This window comes from Erythrolamprus reginae, chromosome Z, assembly GCF_031021105.1.
Source record: "Erythrolamprus reginae isolate rEryReg1 chromosome Z, rEryReg1.hap1, whole genome shotgun sequence".
In the NCBI taxonomy this organism is placed as follows: Eukaryota; Metazoa; Chordata; class Lepidosauria; order Squamata; family Dipsadidae; genus Erythrolamprus; species Erythrolamprus reginae.
In genome coordinates this window covers 42,175,452-42,190,289 of record NC_091963.1, presented here as the reverse complement: position 1 = coordinate 42,190,289, position 14,838 = coordinate 42,175,452, and the positions used below count along the sequence as shown (strand labels likewise).

Sequence of the window (14,838 nt, the reverse complement as noted above, 5' to 3'; positions counted from 1 at the left end):
TAAAAAGAACAAATACAAAGAAAAGTACAAACATTGATGATACAAATATGCAGAAGGAGGATGATATAAACTTTGAACCTCAACTCAATGGTAAGACTTTCAAGATGCCAACCTGAGAAAGTAGGGTTATGAACAGTAATGATGAACCTATTAAATGCTTGTTAAAGATGCCATACCACGACATTTTGGGTGACATTTCAGCATCCACCAGTATCTACCATTATTCTTGAAAATATGCCCTATTCTCATGTGATTTTAGATGACTATAGAAGCACCTGAGAATGGGCCGGGCTCTTAAAGTGGCTTCTGAATTCTCTGGAAGGCATTTTTGTGAAGCTTATGCAGAAAATTAAATGAGAATAGGTGTGCTTTTGCAGTTTTCACAAAGTTGTAAGTTAGAAAAATCCTCCATATTTCTCATTAGGTGATTGCTCCAAAATCCAAACCTAACATCCGTACCCCAAATTGCAAACATCCTGGATTTCTTCCATTTTTCCACTGGTTGGGTCAGAAGTCACCAGTTTTATGGAGTTCTGTCATCTTTCTAAATTAGTTACTGCAAAAGCTCCTATTCCAGCATCGCTGCTGCTACATTGGGAAATAATTGTCCGGTAAACAATATCTGGAGTGCTTGAAATTGCTCATGGAGAGAAGATGGTCTGACCTACATCCAGTTTGTGAATTGCAATGGCATGATTGCTGTTACTTTTTGGGACAAACAAATCTTACTATGTATGTTTGTAAAAGCAGGATAAGAGCCAAGGACAATAAACTTAGTATAATTAAATTACTTTTTCAGTCACAGCTGCCAAGTTCATATAATATAGATAAGTAGGCAAAGGACTTTGTAATTAATTTCATCTTAGCATAGAGACTTTGCTAAATTAGAAACTCCAAAAAGAATATTTATGTGACACCCTTTGATTAAATGTAGATGTGTGTTTCATAAATATATTGTTGTAATTTTATTATTTTCCCCATTTTCAGAAACATAATATTGTCTCCTTTATTAGAAATGCTAAGCATATTTGATTGCCATGGTAAGTATAATCTAAACTGTGAAAGTAAAAGGAAGCAAGAAAATTAATTAACCAAGTTCCTTGTTTTCATTTCCATTTTTATGGTCACTATTACTGTTTTTCCAACTTGCATCGACTGAAATATGCCATTATTATTTGTTGGTATCTTCTATAGACTTTCTCCTACTGTAAATAGGAATGGATCTCACACAATTTTTCACAGACAAAATCGCTCAGATCCGGACTGACCTTGACTCCAATTGGAGTGCAAAGTCAGCTGACAATGAGTCATTCGAGGTGACAGGGGCCCGTCTTAGTCCACTTGTTTAGAGCAAATTTGACCTGGTGACACTTGATGAAGTAGACAAGGCCATTGCAGCTATGAGTTCCGCCACCTGTTTGCTGGACCCGTGTCCCTCCTGGCTGGTCTCGGCCAGCAGGGAGGTGACACAGAGCTGGATCCAGGTGATTACCAACTCTTCTCTGAGGGAGGGGTCCTTTCTGGCTCCGTACAAGGAAGCACTTGTGCGCCCCCTCCTCAAGAAGCCTTCCCTGGACCCAGCTGTATTTAACAACTATCGTCCTGTCTCCAATCTTTCCTTTATGGGGAAGGTTGTTGAGAAGATGGTGTCACTCCAGCGGTCCTTGGAAGAAGCCAATTATTTAGTCCCTCAGCAGTCAGGATTCAGACCTGGCTACAGCACAGAAACTGATGGATGATCTCTGGTGGGTCCGGGACAAGGGCTTATCCTCTGTCTTTGTGCTTCTTGACCTCTCAGCAGCTTTTGATACCACTGATGATAGTATCCTTCTGCACCGACTGGAGGGGCTGAGAGTGGAAAGCACCGCTCCTCCTACCTCTCTGGTCAGTCGCAGTTGGTGTTAGCGGGTGTGTGTGTGTGTCAGAGATCGATTCCTAGGTCCCTACCTTGTGGGGTTCTTCAGGGGTTGGTTCTCTCCCCTCTGCTGTTTAATATCTACATGAAACCGCTGGGTGAGATCATCCAAGGGCATGGAGTAAGTTACCACCAGTAAACTGACGATACTCAGCTGTACACCTCCACTCCATGTCCACTCAGTGAAGCAGTGGAAGTAATGTGTGGGTGTCTGGAGGCTGTCAGGGTCTGGATGGGTGCCAACAGGTTCAGACTCAATCCAGACAAGATGGAGTGGCTGTGGGTACTGCCTCCCAAGGACACATCCATCTGTACGTCCATTACCCTGTGCGGGGGAACAATTGACTCCTTCAGAGAGAGTTTGCAACTTGGGTGTCCTCCTCGATCCACAGCTAACTCTAGAACACCATCTTTTGGCTGTGGCAAGGGAGGTGTTTGCCCGGGTTCGCCTGGTTCACCAGTTGTGGCCCTACTTGGACAGGGAGTCTCTGCTCACGGTCACTTGTGCCCTTATCACCTCGAGGTTCAACTACTGCAATGCTCTCTACATGGGGCTACCTTTGAAGAGTGTTCGGAAACTTCAACTCGCCCAAAATGCAGCCACATGAGCAGTCTTGGGCCTTCCAAGAAATGCCCATATCTCACCATCACTCCGCGGACTGCATTGGCTACTAATCTGTTTCCAGACACAATTGAAAGTGTTGGTTATGACCTATAAAGCCCTACATGGCATAGGACCAGACTATCTCCGAGACCGCCTTCTGCCGCATGAATCCCAGCAACCGGTGAGGTCCCACAGAGTTGGTCTCCTTAAGGTCCCCTCGACCAAACAATGTCAGCTGGCGGGACCTAGGGGAAGAGCCTTCTCTGTGGGGGGCCCAGCCCTCTGGAGTCAGCTCCCTCCAGAGATTCGCACTGCCCCCACCCTCCTCGCCTTATGGAACAGTTTAAAAACTCATCTTTGCCGCCAGGCCTGGGGTTCCTTAGATCTTCCCCCCTGACCAATGAATGCTTTAGTTTGATTGTTGAATGAATGATATTGATGGTTTTTTGGATTGGAATTTTAAAGACTGGTTTTTAATGTATTAATTAATTATTGTTTCTTGTTTTTCTGTACATGCTGTGAGCTGCCTCGAGTCCTCGGAGAGGGGCGGCATACAAATCCAATTAAATAAATAAATAAATTACCGTACTTCTCCATATCAGTCATGCAATAATCCAAGAAATAGAAAGCAATCTCTTTACGGCAGACCAAGTTGCATCTTTTTCTATATATAGCTTTTCGTGATGCATGCCTTTTCATATGCAACTGAATAAATATGTCTTTATACATTTTTGGAATTGACCACACTGGGTACCCAAATTTTGCAATCTGAGCAACAGGTTTAATATATATATATATTTATAAACATTTATCAGATAAATTGCTTAACTCATTCTTAGGTTTAAAAAAATCAAAATAATATTAAGTTAAAGCATAGATGTATTGTTCATATACTGAAAATTTTTATAACATTTATGTCTAATGTTAATTTAATTATTTAAATTAAATTAAATTATACATGATTCTTAGCTTGACCCTTCTCCCACTTTTTATCCTAGTGTCTAGTAAATTGTAGTGGATGAAAACTTTTCATGCCTTTAATCTTTTATTTAGATTCTTCTCCACTCTTGTCAAGTTCTAATCAAAATAATAAAATTATTTCAGTTCATCTTGTCTTTTGTGTAATTTTTTTTTGCACGCAGCTCAATTCTTTTTCTCCCTGGAATCTACCTTTTCTTCCACTGTCTGCTTGTTTTTCTTTTCCAATTTCCATTTTTTGAACTGATTAATTCCTTGGCAGTTTCACTTTGATAGTCTTCTAACCATCCCTCCTGGAATTTGGGAAACAGAAGGAAGTAGAATATAACTAGTTAATTTTAAATGCTGGGCTTAATTGTCTTAAGTACAGATGCTGTACAGAGGTTTTTTTGCAGAAATAAAAATTGTGTTTAAACATAAATAATTAAATCATCATCCATAATTAGCAATCTTTAATGCTATTCATGTCTAGCACACTTCTAACTAGAGCAAGAATGTTGCATCAACCATTATCAACTAACACTTCTAACCTAGAAGCAAGAATGTTGCATCAACCATTATCAACTTGTGAATGAGTCAACATTGACATTGGCTTTTTTGGGTAATCATCTGAGATATTCTTGGTGTCAAAGCCCTAGACTTTGACCCTGAGATCTGCCATAAATGCACCACTGCTAGAATGACCCATTCAATAGCTGTCACCCTGGGATGTCTACAGAGCAATGGTGCATTTGACCTCATTTGCTGTATTTGTTCAAGCAAAAGCCATCAAGGCTGTTAAAATGGAACAAATAACAGCACAGCCATTTACCTTACAATCTGCTTGAGGCACTACTTTCCGGATAATTGGCCTCACTCTTAAGCTTTAAATAGGATTATCTGATCATTTTGCACATGAGACAGAAAATCTCACATTTAAAAAAACCCTGTCACTATAATAGCAAGGTTGTTAGTAACAAAGTTTTAATTTAAAATGTTTTAGGTAACATTAATTATTATTTTTTTGTTAAACTGTTTAAGGCTAAATTTGGATTTAATTTGTACTTTGCTTATTAGAGTCTTTATAAAATAAAACTAAATGAATAAAATTAATAGAAAGACCTTTGCAATAGCCAGAAGTTAGAAATCCCTACAAACATCTCCCATTCATGAAGCAAGGGTGATAACAAAGTAAATAATTTATCTATAGCTACTGCAAGATGGGCATTGCTTTAACCATGGGAACACAGATGTGAGGTACTCTAATTGCCTCATTGTGAGATAAGTTATTTAAAAATTTCAGCAGGATCCAGCATGATTCTTATGGTATAATGATTGTTTAATTTTAAGGATATATGTATAATATATCTTTAAAATATTATTTTATGAAGCACTCAAAATTGGAACAAGTTGCATAAAAAGAATTTAAATAATTTTTAAAGGCTAGAAGGTTCACTTTTCATTGTGTGGATTAGTCCTAAAATGCTGATTATTATTCTAGTCACAGGTGGTCTACAAAAGGCTTAATCAAATAAATTTCAATGTGTCAGAATGATTTTAAAAATTCTCGCCCCGGTGTATATTAACATTTAGACAAGCCATAGAATATTTATGCCTAATGTCTGATGGAAAATGAGTTATGCATTTTTACAAGACAAGATGGTTTAAATTTTAACAATCAGAAGAGAAAGTTCCAGATTACAAGAGGCAAATTGGTTTTTGTGATTTATGCTTAAAATTTTACATTGATATGTCCTGAATACATATTTATGGCATTAAGATGAATTAGCCCAGAACAAGATTTTCACAAAGAATTTCATTAATTTATACCTATGTTATGCATATCCAGAGGCCTGGGTTTTGCCTTAAAATGTTATTTCTGAGCTGCAAAACTATCAAGAATTGAAACACAATTGGATGCTGACTAACACATTTTATAATATCATGGTTGGTCAAGTTTTCCATTTTTAGATGACACACTTTAACTATAGTTTCAATGATAGCTGCATCACCACATGATAGATGGGACTTTGAACAGAATTTATTTTGGGGACTGAAAGGACTGAAATTTTTAGAGGCTGCTGTCTCCTATTTATCCCAGCTAAAAATCATTGTTAAATGGAAATTCTGTTGTTTTCTTTTTGAGAACACAGTGTAAAGAAAAACTTTGTATCAATTTCAGGTTCTATCTGACAATTGTCACTTTTCTAGGTTTTTTCTGACAAAGCCCTTCTTTTTTATGGAATGAAAGAAACATATTAGAGGCCTGCGTTAGTGTTCAGATCCATAAATGCTCTCAAACCAGAGCTTCTCTACAGATACAGGCAATGATGGGCTACCAAATTTTTTAGTAGCACACTGTGGGCGTGGCTTATGTTTATGTTGTTTGTTTATTTAGATTTGTATGCCGCCCCTCTCCGCAGACTCGGGGCGGCTCACAACAAAGTGAAAAACAATTTACAACAAATCTAAATTTCTAAATTATGCAGGATGCCCTGCATTTTCTTTCAACTTTCAGTGCAAATTGTGTGCCCTGGGGTTGGGACTCCATTTTCGCTAACCCACTGCGTTCCCCCCCCCCCCGTCCGGGCAGCAGCCCATCCCTGGATACAGATAATAGTGGCATGAACTTTATTTTATCAATGCATTTGTTTCCATTCCTAAAATTTTCTTGTATAATCAGCATCTCTATTTATTTATTTATTTATTTATTTATTTATTTAAATTACAAACATATATTTTTTCAATCACAGAAATAACTACACTAGAAAAGGTATGGTTCATATTTAATGTGGCTTGTTTGGCAAGCATTTTAAATAAACAATTAGTGATTTATTTAACAAACCATGGCTTAACATTACACATACGTATCCATCTTAGTGAAATATTATCTATGTGGACATAAAACTGGTCCTCACCTTGATAATCTTTCCAAAGCTCTTGAAAATGTGTGGTTTTATCATGGGGCCTTGGATTTCAAAATGATCTGGAGCTCATCCAGTGGTTTATTTGATTGTGATGGCCATGATAGATTTTTGTAGTTTTTTACTTTTGTTGTTTTCTTTCTGTAATCTGTCAGTAGTCACTGTAAAGTGAGTTGGGCAGACATATAAATTTCCAGAAAGAAAGAAAGAAAGAAAGAAAGAAAGAAAGAAAGAAAGAAAGAAAGAAACAAACAAACAAACAAACAAACAAACAAACACAGTGGCACCTCTACTTACAAACTTAATTTGGTCCGTGACCAGGTTCTTAAGTAGAAACGTTCGTAAGTAGAAGCAATTTTCCCACAGGAATCAATGTAAAAGCAAATAATGTATGCAATCCCAAAACTCACCCCCTTTGCCTTATTACTGCCAGCATTCTGATCCTTGTTCGGGGGCAGGTAGAGGAAGGGGGGAGAAACAGCGGAGGCTGCCCGGACGGGTGGATTGACAGCGTGGGGAGATGCCTGGCGGCTTGTCAGCCGCTGGGGCTTCTGCCCTCCTTGACAGCCCTGCTGCCTGCTTCTCCTTTTCCTCCCCATTCTTTTCTCCTCCTCCTTTCTTCTTCTTCCTTCCCTCCTCTTCTTCCTCCTTCTTTCTTTCTCTTCCTCCTCCACCGGCATTCAAACAACCGCCTCCCCACCTCCTCTCCCTCCAGAGGGCAAAGGGGAGGAAAGGAATCCCGTAACCAACCCCTCCGCCCTCAGCCTGGCTTCTACACAGGCCGGGTAGGAGAGACTGAAAAATCCTGCTATTCAAGTACCTCTGAAGCCGAGGGGAGTGGGATCAACAGGAGGAGGGCGCGCATCTCTCCTCCTCGCTTCCACTTCTCCGTTCGCCACTTCTTCTTCCAATTAAGAAATTTCTCGAGCCTGCAGGGGGAGGAGTGGAGAATTTGGTGTGTGTGCATGTGCATGTGTTTGTGCCGCCACTGTCCACTGGGGAATCCCGGCGGCAGCAATCACAAGGTAGGGGAATCCCTGCGGCAGTATGAGCCCACGCACCCAGGCTCAAGTTTATAAGTGGAAAATGGTTCAGAAGTACAGTAGAGACAAAAAAATCTTAAACACCAGGTTCATGTCTCAAAAAGTTCATCAGTAGAGGTGTTAGTAAGTAGAGGTACCACTGTATTGCGTTATTATTATTATTAAATAATAATAAAGTTCATAAATTCAAAGCAACAGTAGTATGTCAATAATAGTTAAAATAATGAAAGGATGAATAATTAATAAAGGTATTTCCTACAGATAAGAAGCAAAAGTGATAATTGATAGTAAAACTCGAAATTGATTATTATCCAATGTGATTGTGGATTAAAAAAAACTAATAAAAGGGGGTGATTTTTTTTCTAAAGAATGAACAAGCAACTAAAAAGGCAACTGTCTATTTATACCTTGCTCTGGAAAGCCATTGGATGACTGCCAATATACAACAACTCTGAAGACAAACAAGGAATTGTGCCATGTGATAGTAGACTGTTCTTCTGGTAGGGAAGGTAACTCAACCAATGGCTGGTTGTATAGTTTCATTCTGCTTTATGATGGGCTTTGACATTCATGTACACTGTCCTGACACTGTCCAATATGACACTGTCCTATTAATGGCATGGGACTTGCTCATCAAATGAAGAAGAATGAGGAAGGATTACCATTATTTTCTTACCCAGATGCTAAATGGTTAATTTATGGAAAGATGGTGAAATATTTTCATGGCTAGCAAAAAACCCACACTTCTTGACTAACATCTGCTCATTTTGACTTATTTTTAAAATGACTGTTTATCTTATTAAGGGCATCAAATGACTAAATTTATTTGCTGGCAATGGAGAATGTGGGCAGTGGTGTGGACTGCTTTCAGCAAACTTCTTTCCAATTTATTTTAAGTTTTCATTAATTCTTCTAACCAATTATTAATCTTCTATTATTAGTTAATAATTAGTTCAAAAAGCCATATACTATTACTCTATTGCTAATCTCAGCACGCTATGAATAACTATAGCCCATAGAGAAACTAGTTTTTGGTGGTTATATATGCGGAATGTTGAACTGTATATTTTGGCAATGTATTGCGGGAAATATGATATTATTCAATGTATTTGAATCTTTTTACTCACAAGATTCTACCCTCATGCTTCTATTAACTTAAAAGAAAAGAAATAAACATTTTTAAACTGAAGAAATATGAATACCTAGCATAAGAATATTTTTGACTACCTAGAATGTCTTGGTTGCATGTTTTGTCTGGGTTCCCCCAGACGTCAACACCAACTAAAAAGGGTAGCCAGACACGCTGGTAAAAAGTAAAGTCATTTAATATCTTTGAAAACAAACACAGATAACAAAAACTGTTCTTACAAACTGGAATGCTATGAAGCTTCACAGAAGAGTCGCGACGGCCAGACAATACAACAAGCTTCTTGCTGGCACACACACCACTGTAGATAATAAAACCCACGCCTCCTCCAAGTTTTCAGCCTTCGAGGCCACAAGCCAGAATCAGAAACGCCAAGGATCGAAGCAAGGTCACAGGACTCCCAAAAGATAACTCTCCACAATACAGGAAGGACGGGCCTGCCTTTTCAACCTTTCTGAGGAGAACCACACCCAAACCCAGCTGTTGCCTATTAGGGATGGAAATACCTGGCTAATTGTCCCCTTCATTGTGCTGCCCTTCTCTGCCTCATATCTATGATGGCTTGTGCGTTCTCATCTAATGACTCCAGGCTGCTTGCTGGGGAGAGCTCCCCCCCGGGGGTCTCAGACTGTTCCCCCTCCTCCTCGTCCTGACATTCCTGTTCCCCGTCTGCCTGGTTCTCCTCCTCCTCCTGTTCCTCGACCTCCCCCTCTGAGCATGGAGCCGGCAGAGTTCCAGCCGTTCCCTGAGGAGCCTCAGACTGAATCACAACAGTTGCATATACATACAACATATGTATACATGCATATACACACACACATCAAATCAGCCTTGATTTCTGGCCACAGACTTGACTAGTCCCTGAAGTTTTCTTGGCAAGGCTTATTGGAAAGGGTTTGTGATTGCCTACTTCCTAGGGCTGAGAGAGAATGTCTGAACCCCGGCTTTTTGCTTAAGGTGTTTAATGAAATCCTTAATGCATTTCACTACAGTTCTCATAACAATCAATCAGTACACTTTAGAATAAAGGTAGTTTGTTTCTTGTAAGAATAAAAAAGGAATTTTGTCACTGAATCTTGCTGAAAGCAAATTTAGATCTTTTATTACAATAAACTGATTGCAGTATAATTGCTAAAGGGACTTTTTGCTTCAGCAGGAAAAATATCCATGATAGAAGAAGGCAGATCTTTCTCAATAGCAATATGAAATGATTGTTTCTACTCCTTAAAAAATAAATGTTTAAAGAACAAAACAAAACTTTGTTGGTGCTTCTGGAATTGCTCATGTGACAATGCAACTTCTTTTTTTTTACTCAGGCTTATTTTATTTTGCTCTTTGTAAATGAAACTGAAGTTTATGTGACAATTCTAATAAAGATTTTAAAAAATGTAAGTGAAAGGGAAAATTACAAAGTTACAATATGTTACTCAAAGCGACTTCTAATTGAACAAAAAGTGAACAAAAACTGAAATAATATCATTCTCAAGTCAGCTTTGTACAGTGACCACTTTGCTTGTGAAATTATCAGTCCCAATTTGGATAATCTTTCTTCATATGATAGGTTCTAACAATTAATGCAATTTATGTTATAAAATTATAATCTTATGGTTAAAGATTAAAGAGAATGGAAGGATTTATATTCCTTGCAGACAGCTGGTAATCTGCATCCTTTTTAGCAGGTCTTGGAGGTTTATCTGTGTCCTCAGGGTCATCTGAGTGGTGCTTCTAGTTCCTGTAGTCTGGAATTTTTTCCTCTGGAAATCCACAGCGTTCAAAGGGTGTTCATCCCAAATTATACACCTAAGTCTGTAGATTCTCTGTCATCCAGGCCATGGTTGTCCCAGAGGTACTTTTTCAGGAAGCAACTGGACTTTCTTTTGAAGACGTCTTGCTTCTCATCCAAGAAACTTCTTCAGTTCTGACAGGATGGATAGTGGTATAGCTATACAATTTGGGATGAACACTCTTTGAATGGTGTGGGAGTGGATTTCCATGGGGAAAATTGCAGGCTACAATAACCAGGAGCACCACTCAGGTGACCTGAAGACAGATAAACATTCAAGTAAGTGCTTCAATGAACCGCTAAAAGGAATGCAGATCACCAGCTGTCTGCAAGGAATATAAATCCTTCCATCCCCCACTATCCTGTCAGAGCTGATGATGCTTCTTGGATGAAAAGTGAAATGTCTTCCAAAAACCACCCCAAGACAGTCCAGTTGCTTCTTGAAAAAGGACCTTTAGGTCTGTCTGCCTTGGCTAAAAAAAACAGAGATGAGCACCATTCCGTAGAGTAAGGAAACACTGGACAGGGAAACCTTTACTTTTATCTTTTAAAAAGTTTAAACTTTATGAAATGTTTTTAGCGGACATAAAGTGTTTAATGTTTAATAGATTATTTTATTACTGTTAAAATCCAAACTCAATAATATTATGGTGGTAAGAACGAAGGATACAATCTTTTCAATAAATTAAGATTTATTTGAAGAAGTTAGAATCAACACTGTATCTTTCCCAAAACATTAAGTGTGTATCTTAAATAAGTATAAATACATTGAGAGAGTTGATGAAAGTTCCAGTGTGAAGTATTTTCAAATAGAAAAAAGATGTAAGATTATGAAATATATTTATAAGTAAGCATAAAATTTCAGAGACTTTCAATTTCCAAATGCTAATGAAAATGGTTTGCAGATTGTCTAGTTCACAATATTTAAAAGGTTCTTTTTGGATGTTAACATTGCCTTACCAAATGCTATTAATATCAACAAAGTGAATAATGTAAAGGTGTTGCAATTTCCTTAAGATATCTTTGTTTTCCCGAAAAGATTTTTAAAAACCCTACACTACCGTGATGGCAAACCTACGGTATAGTACATGTGCCACAGATGGCATGCAGACCCATATTGGAGGGCAAACAAGGCGTTGCCCTATGTCAGCTCCAGCATGCATGCCCATGCTAGCTAGCTGATTTTCAGCCTTGGGGAAGCCTGTTTCATCTTCTGGAGGCTTCAGGGAAGTTTCCCTTAAGCCTGGGAGTGCAAAAAGCAGCCCAACAGACAAACCAGAAGTTCGGAAAAAAGACTTCCAGTTTGCCTTTTGTGCTGCTTTTTGCACTCCGGGGCTTCAGGAAGCTTCCCTAAAAGCTCCAGAGTGTGAAAAACAGCCCGACAGGCATGCAGGAAGTCCGTTTTTTCTGAATTTCCAGTTTGCTCATTTTTTCAGCATCCCAGGTTTCAATGAGGCCTGTGTGCATGTGTGGGGACCGTGGGGAGGGAACTGTGCATATGATCAGGGGCAGCATGGGGAATGCGCATGCACATGGGGGAGAGAATGAGTGTGGGCGTGTGTGCTAGCACATTCACACATACCTTTTTGGCATGTGAACCAAAAAAGGTTTGCCATCACTGCTATACTACAAACAGAAACAATTAGAATAATTTGAATATAAATTCAAATTATGTTCATATTCAGTAAAACATTGTTCAGAAGTGTAGAACTGAGCAATTTGATATTATGGTGGGAAATGGTTTACTGATTTCCAAGAATTGAATATCCATCCAAGGTTTAAGTGTGCCACCCGGTGACACCTTCTTATATTACAGCTATTTACTTATAAAGGTTTTATTTCATCTATCCACAAAAGATTAGAGACATTTGAAGAAAAAAAGAGGAAAAATTCAAATACTCCAACTATTTATTCCATTTATATATTCCATTTATATTTTTATAAAAGGAAACAAAATATTTTTTTTCATCCATAGAATCAAATGTTGAAAAATGAAAACTTAAAAAAAGTTTAAAAGTGCAGAGAATATTTAATTGGGAAAGGAATAAAAAAATTAGGCTGTTTACACAAATATAAAAAGAAAATTATAAAATTAGAGGTTGTGAATTTGAATTTAGTCATTTTCACCTTCCAGTTCAGAAAATCTGGGTGATAATATAATTGATTTAAAAAGCAATTTTGGTTGAATTATTTAATGAAAATAATCATCATTTTAACACTAACAGAGTTGGAAGGAACCTTGCAGGTCATCTAGTTCCTGCCCAAGCAGGAGATCCTACATCTGCCTGTACCTAGGATCAAACTCACAACCTCCTGATTGTAAGGCAAGAGCTCCGCCTCTAGGGCACAGCAGCTCAGCCATTGTCTATCCACTACATGATGAATGTCTCTTCCACGTTTCCAACCAATATAGTCCTGAGTTTTCTTTTGCCAATTGGGCCCGCAATACTTGCTGGTTTCATCCATCCATCTTGTTTTAAGTCTCTTTCGTGGATTCTTTTTTACTAAGTGGGACCAATTCTACTAATGCCTTGGTCCACCTGCCATACGTTCTTCTTGTAATGTACCAGCCCATTTCCATGTAATATTGCCCCTTAAAAATTATCTGTATTTATATCTATTCTCTTATGTTCTTGAAAATCCTGTAACTTTAAGCCTAAAATGCTGATATACTTTTTGTTTGAACATCTTTTTAACCCCAGTATTTTGTTACAGGTGCAGGTTGTTTGAGAATACAAATACCCAGTAGCTAAAGCTCAGTTAAAGTTCAATGGATATGTGAAATAGCCTTATACCAGTAACAGGCTAAATCAAATGTGATGACATTCAAAGTATCTAAATTAGTACAATGATGAAGGGACTGTTTGAACCTTTTTCATGGTCTCCTGTTCCATTCCATACGTATGAAATAATATTGGCTTAAACTCCTGAAGGAGAAACAACTACAAATGTAAATATTGTTATTGTATTCTACTTCAAAATTTCTGAAAAAGCAAAAGTGAGTAAAACTGGGACAATTATTTATCAACAAACATTATTTACAAGTTGAGTCCATGATTAATATATAACAACAGTATTTTTATTTTGCTTCATGTATCCTGTCTCCAGTATAAAGTGACCTACAATCTTTGTCAGAACAAAAACTACATAGAATGTGTATGCAGCCCTGGACAGCTAGGAATGCGGTCCCAACAAAATAATAGGTAAAATAAAGCTTATTATTTACATACACTAATGATATTATATACTGTGTGTTTTTTATGCAGCACAAGACCATTCTTCTTCACTCATGGTGGCGATGGTGATGGTGAACCTTTTTTTCCTTGGGTGACGAAAGAGCATGCTTGCATGTTATCGCTCATGCATGAGTGCCCACACCCATAATGCCTGGGGAGGGCGAAAACTGCTCCCCCATCTTTCAGAGGCCCTCTGTAGGTCAGATAACGGTCTGTTTCACAACTTCTGGTGGGCCCAAGAGGCTCACGTTTCATCCTCTCCAGGCTCCAAAGGCTTTCTTGGAACTGGGTGAGGGTAAAAACGCCCTACCCCATCCCCCTGGAGGCTCCCTGGAAGCCAAAAATGCCCTCTTGGAGCCTCTGTTTGAGCCAAAAATCAGCTGGCCAGCACACACATACAAGTTGGCGTTGAGCTTGGGCAGCGTCTCACGTGCCAGCAGATATGGTTCCGCGTGCCACCTGTGGCACTTGTGCCATAGGTTCACCACCACTGGCCTAGGGAAACCAAATGTTTGGTCTGTCATGACAGAGAATTTGGCTAACCAATTAAATACAATAGCATAGTTGTAAAATTGGGTTTACTAAGTTTTAGCCCCACATTTACATATTATAATATATTGCTACAGTCTAATCTCAAAGAAAAAGGGTGATAATACATAAATCATGTCATATTTCTTCTTTTGAAACTTTAACAGGAAAATTCCTTCAAAAAGTGTGGAAGGATACTTTGAAAAACAAATGGCCTAGTATAGGATACAAGTTACCATTTATGATCATTAATGACCAAAAAAGTGGTGCAGGAAGGATTTTTATTTGGAGCATAACCTTTTTCAAAAGTTGTCTATGTGGCTGTGCTAAGAGTCGAAAATAACTTGATAGCACATAACCAATTGTTAAAACCATCCAGAATTGAAACAATTTAAGCCCTGACAACCAGTAGACCAGACCAGATCACCGATCCCTAAACTTGGCACAATAGATTTTCATATAAACTTTTAAATGTTTTCATTATGTCTATTATGTACTATAAGTTTTAAAACCTTTAATAAAATTCCAGTGCTGATCCTTTGAGCCGTCTAGATTACTGGATTCGTGTAATATCGGTTTACATATGTGATGTCAATGATTTCCCCACCTTTCCGCCTTTGTCCGAGATCTATTTCCGGAGAAATAATTTCGGATTAGTAACACGGATATCGTTAGAGCGCCACCCACTGGTTTAAGAAACT

General features: G+C 38.4%; 1 long non-coding RNA gene across 1 annotated transcript; it reads right to left on the bottom strand.

Annotated features, from left to right (window-relative positions):
• Positions 1-6,399: 6,399 nt before the first annotated feature.
• Positions 6,400-14,739, bottom strand: LOC139154396 (uncharacterized). The gene is made up of 3 exons (XR_011556901.1): positions 14,650-14,739; positions 7,221-7,329; positions 6,400-6,561 (listed from the first exon to the last, which is right to left on the bottom strand). It is a non-coding gene; the product is annotated as an uncharacterized lncRNA (long non-coding RNA).
• Between the last annotated feature and the right edge of the window lie 99 nt (positions 14,740-14,838).